Consider the following 6,265-nt stretch of genomic DNA (forward strand, 5'->3'; position numbering starts at 1 on the left):
ACATGAGGCCGCGCATTGTCCTGATGAAACACGATGCCCTTTCGATTCGCTATTTCTGAACGTTTTTGTTCAATTGCTGTCTTCAATTCGTCTTCTAATTGAGAACAATACTTCTCTGAATTTATCGTTTTGTTGTTTGGTAAAAGTTCATAATACAGGATCCCTTTCTAATCCCACCAGACACAGCATGATCTTCTTTGGATGAAGACCTTTTGGGGAGGCTAAAGATGATTCATTCTGCTTTCCCCAAGATCTTTTTTGCTCAACATTATCGTAAATGATCCATTTTCATCCCCCGTTACTACTTGTTTCAAAAATGATGTCTTCTCATTGCGTTTGTAGAGCGAGTCACAAATGGAAATGCAATCCATCAGATTTTTCTCCGTTAAATCATGGGGAACCCATACATTAAAACGGTTTATGTAACCAAGCTTCACAAAATGCTCGTGGATGATGGATCAAAATCCATCATATGTCAAAACATATTCAACATTTCTGCTAATTTACGTGTCGTATAGCATTATTCTCGATCAGCGTTTTAATCTGATCTTCATCTGTGATGGACAGCCTACCCGGGCGTTCTTGATTTTCAAGGTTGAAATCATCAGCTTTAAACCTAGTAAACCACTTCCCCACAGTTCTTTCAGTTATAGCATCTTCGCCATAAACAGCGCATATCTTGTTTGCCGCTTTGTGTGGCATTTTTGCCATTCCGGTAAAAGAAAAGTATTAAATGCTTAAAATGTGCTTTGTTTTCTTCCATATTCAAAGGTATAAAACTGGCAAAAATTAACGTATCGCAACCAAATTTTTTTCCAAGTATGCCTGAAGTACCGTCTTTTACGATATGTATGCATATCATTTGTTTTCAATCGTTCTGGTATATTCAGACCTGTCCTTACGCCACCTACTAAAAATCGGCACGAACTTTCCGGATAACCCAATATAACCCAATATAACTTACCCGTTATCGAAATAATCATACGCATGTATGATAATAGAATTGGCAAAAAATTTTTGAGTCTTGATGCCATCATTTCGTGATAGGAAATCACGATGGCGAAGCAACACGACGCGAACTAACTTTGTGAAATCTCTGCGATTACGAATGATGTCACAAAGCTCAAATTGCGATTGACTACGTTGCGATTATTTGCTAGTTGCAAATGATCATTTTGCGATTGCCCATGTTGCGATTGAACCTTCCCCCCACCTGGCTCTGTCGTGCCGATCTTTCCTGGGTCTTTCCGGCAGGAGCGTCCTCTGTCTTGTCCGTTGAGTCCTCCTCACAAAAAAGGTAGCTTCTGCCTTCTCGGAATCTGTAAAAGAAGCGGAGAAGAGCGGTGGGAGCAAGGGGAAGCGCTACACAGAGAACAGGCATCGGCTTTCTTCTTTAGGAAGCTTGAGGTGAAACTCCTGGAGGGCGGACGGAGCGCTCGAAAGAAAAGAATCACGAGATTCGTAATAATATCCTCGGACGAAGATATATCGGGCACAAGCGAAGAAATTGAGAAGACTTATACAGAGTCCGGGGAGTCCTGGATAAGATCACATTGATCGACTATCAGGACCAGGAAAAGAAAAACGAACCATACACAGAGCCAATCAAAGAACACTTACAATGTGACTGAGTTCTACATAACTAAGAGAGAAGCCATCTGGCTGGCCTATGAAGAAAAGGAAAGGAGCTTACAAATCGCCAAAGAGGAGGTGATTAGGAATCTCTCTGGCCGTGTCCTGCTTAAGAAATTCAAGATCGATCGATAAGTTTAAGGTAGAAGACCAGCTGAATGACGACCTCTCAAAGAGAGTGAAAAAATGTTAGTTGGAGATTATGCGAATAGCCAGGATCTCGAATCTCAAACGGACTTACCAAAAATCCCAAGGATCGCGGAGGCGGCAATTCTCGGCATGGAGGTGTTTCATGCCAGAGCAGAAAAGTTACGCGAAGAGGCCGAGGAGATCAAAGTTCTAAAAAGGGAATTGATCTCAGGAAGACGATGAGAATCGAAAAAAAGAAGGTCTTAAAAAACTGAGGGAAATCTCAGATAGGATAGAGAGATATCTCCAAGAGCTAAGAGTCCTTTTAAAGAGAAAGAAAATCTTTTTAAAAAAAAGGATAAAAGACAACAAAAGAGAAATCTCGGAGGGCTGCCACCAGAAGAGAGAAAAGAAGAATGACCTATTGGAAGAGATCTAGTAGATCTGCCAATAAGAACAATGAATTCACTGCTGCCCTAACGGAGATTGTAGCGACAGTGAAATGAGGAAGAAGATTGTTCTCTTTCCAAGAGAAAAATGACCCCCTGCCGTAAGACCGACACTCCAAGTACGAATATTCGAGGACAGGTTTTAACAAACCAGGGATCAATTGGATCTAAAATGAATAAGTCAACCACGCAGTCAAACGCGCAAAAAAAAAAAGAAAAAAGATCCAAGCAGCTACAACGGATTGATCTGAATCCAGGATCCCTGGATATTATCAGATAAAGGGTCAAAGTTGTAAAAGAGTTGGGATTAGAGATAGAGGAAAGACAGAACCTTCCTCTTCAATCACACAGCTTAACTATGGAGAGGTTCGTACTGATAGTAAAAAAGGAATAACAGAAATTCGAATATTATGGGAAGGATAAAAGAAAGAAGTCCACTGCCTCTTCTTCCGAGACGACGAAAGAAACTTCAGTCTCACAATTCAGTTTTAAATGACCGCGTTGCGATTAACAACGAGTTACAAATGACCACGTTGCGATTGACCATGAAACCGAAGTTAACTTCGTTTTCATACAATGATTTTATTTATCAGATTCAGGATAAAGCAGAAGCTGAGAATAGCAACCAGAATGAAGACACAACAACTTGCAGAGAAAAATAGAGATAAGACTTACTCGTAGGAAGATGTTTTATTGTTGACGAGACGATAGCGATGCAGAGGCAAGTCAGATACTCTCGTCGTAGATAAATACAGAGCAAAGCATAACTCAGACTAAAAAGCAGAGATGTCTAGAGATGCACAGCACACAGAGGCTGTAGAAAAGCCGAAGAGCAAAAACAATGCTCAAAATTAATTTGATTGATTATACCTGATTTCTTACTTTATATATATATTTATATATATATATATATATATATTATCTTCTCATATTAATATAGTAATTATGCTTTTATAGATTTAAGATGATATTTATAAGTTATGTATTTTAAAATTAATTTTATAACTAAGATAGCATGTATAATAATCACATATAATGTAGATTTTATATAAAACATTTTATTCCATTAATTTTAAGTATTTTAACAATTTAATAAATCAGCTCTGAGAGCATATTTTATAAAAATATAAATATATGTATTAATCTTATAATCGTTTTCAGTTAAATAATGACTTTATTAAGTCAACAACACGTTTTGTCAAATAAAGTTACGTTTTTAACGTTTTAAATTATTCTTATAACACTTTCCTATGAATATGTAAAATATCGATTATTACTTACCTATAATAGTTTTAAGAATAAGATTTACTAAAATATCAATATCTATCATATGTAAAATCTTAAATTTAATTATTAGAAGCAATATAGTGTAGAATATACAGCAATATATAACGATAATGTAGAATAGTAATTCTTCAACATACTTTTGTATAAAGTTTATTTTTTATTCAAAGTAATAACTTGTAAAGTAAAGATAAATATTCGTAATTAATTAATTTATTTAAGATAGAACACATAAAATAGCTTACTTATTACATAACTTGTAAAATAATTACATTTCACGGACTTTTGTATAATAATTCACTTCCTATAAAATAGTTAACAGCTGTAAATAATGTAAATATATGGAAAACCTGAAATAAATAAGATAGTAAATATTTAAAGTAAAATATAGGTTTAACGAGATGTAAATATAGTAAAAATACGATTTATTCGTTTTAAACCTGGATTAGATCGGATCCAGATTAGACTGGATGAAATTTAACTTAAGGTAAACACTTCAGGTAAACCCAGATGGAAGTGGCATCCGGAAAACCCAGATAAAAAACCACTTTCACCCGATTGGATCTGACCAAAAGAAAGTTGATACCGATTGCGTCATTCTGATTCAGTTGTTGGATCGATATGGGTTCCACAACCAAATCATGGACTCAGATCAAAAAACTTCAGTTAGACCTAGATAAGCAAGTCTAATCAACCTAAAAGGTGGCGCTGCTCTACGAGGATCCCTAAGATGGCGACCAGTTTGGAGAGAGGTGGCTAAGATAGTCGTCAGTGCAGAAGCAAGTGAATTTTATTGATCCAACCCTTACGTGATCCGCAGGAGCCAATCTGAGGCATAGTGAAGGCGCAGAGGGACATTGGGATTTTCAAGTGACGAAGAAGAAATTATGACACGGAAGTTCGGTATCAGCCTTCAACGTAAACAAATCTGCTGCGATAAAAATATTAAATCCACGCGTATCATAAAACAGTTACGCGTTAATTACGTTTCGAAACTACAATTACATGACAAGTACATGCGTGTGATTAATAAAAATAATACGCAGAGAGCGTAATTCGCCGCGTACATTATTCTTGATATATTACGTGATCAGATCACATCAGATTATATCATTTGCGATTACCGCGTGCCGCGATGATATACAGCCAAGCCGTGTTTGACTTAGAAAAGGGCTTCCGTACACGATTGTGATTTATAAATTCACGCGAATGTGCTTGAATGTCGCGAACGACAATTTGAAGTCATTAAATAATTATTACCACGAATACGCGAGCGCGGGAGGTACCGCACAGCCTCGTTGTATTATATCTGATTCAGAAGTATTCGATCGAAACGATTGTAAGTCCCGTGAGTCGGGATGTACTTGCAAAATAGTTACAAGTAAACTAGTAAATAGTCACGTATCTCATTATTTACGAGATATATTTCCTGAAACCTCTTTCCTTAAATCGCTCGTAGAGGGAAAGTTTCATTAAGAAGATTCGATAGCCTTGGGGACACGAGTTGTTATTAAAATTATATAGAAACCTGAAGGACATCTTTAATCGAGAAGATCCTGTACGAGAGGCTTATATTTTCCTTGTTGTCAAGTCAAACAAGATGGCAATCAGAATAATTACACAAATATCGAAACCAGATAACATTTATTCTAATGTCCGGCTACAACCACCAGTTGCAAATGATAAAGATGCGATTAATCACGAGTTGTATATGACCACATTAAGATTGACCATAAGTAGTAATTGTTGACGTTGTGATTAACCACGAGTTGCGAATAAATATATTGATTGCTCGTAAATTGAAAACTACGTTACGATTGACAACGTTCCGATTGATTTCGAGTTGCAAATGACGATTATGCGATTGAACACGTTGACTAGGAATTGCAAGTGACCACAATGAGATAGATCAGGAATTGCAAATATTCACGTTGTGATTGAACACGAGTTGCAAATGATTTTGTTGTGATCGATCACATTGCGATTGACCGCAAATTTGAAATAATGATAATGCGATTGAACATGAGTTGCAAACGAAATTACAATTGACAATAAGTTGTGAATGAATACGATGTAATTAACTACAAGTTCCCAAATGACCACATTGCGATTGATCATGAATTGCAAATGACCACTTGCGATTAAAGATTGTGTTTGACTATAAGTTACACATGGCGACGTTGTGATTGATCATAAGTTACAAATGACCTGTTTCGATTGACCTCAAAATGCAAGTGACAACGTTGCGAATGAACACAGTGCAAGTGACTACGAGTTTCAAATCACTACGTTGCGGCTGACCGCGGCTGACTTACAAATGACCACTTTGCTATTAACACTAACACATTACGTTCGATAACGAATTACAAATGAACACGTTGCGATTGACCATGAAATCGAAATCAATTTCGCTTTTGCATACAATGATTTTATTCACCAGGCTCAGGATAAAGTCTCAAGTATGCAAACGTCGATAGAAAGTACCAACATGGAGTCATTTCAACTTGCAGAAGATTCTGAGGAAAAATTACACTCACAGAAAGAAGTTTTGTCGTTATCAGACGATATTGACACAGAAATGAGTCAAATTCCCTCTTCGCAGAAGATTAAGGAGGAGAGTCAACAGACGCAAGCAGAGAGTCAGAGATGCCGAGAGATGAGCATCAAACGTCATCTTAATGTACAGAGATAGTCGAAAAATCTAAGAGCAATAAAGATGCTAAAAACTAACTTAATATTTTCATTTTCTTATAACTTTATATATAACTTTA

Source organism: Atta cephalotes (assembly GCF_000143395.1).
Source record: "Atta cephalotes unplaced genomic scaffold scaffold00082, whole genome shotgun sequence".
Taxonomy (NCBI): Eukaryota; Metazoa; Arthropoda; class Insecta; order Hymenoptera; family Formicidae; genus Atta; species Atta cephalotes.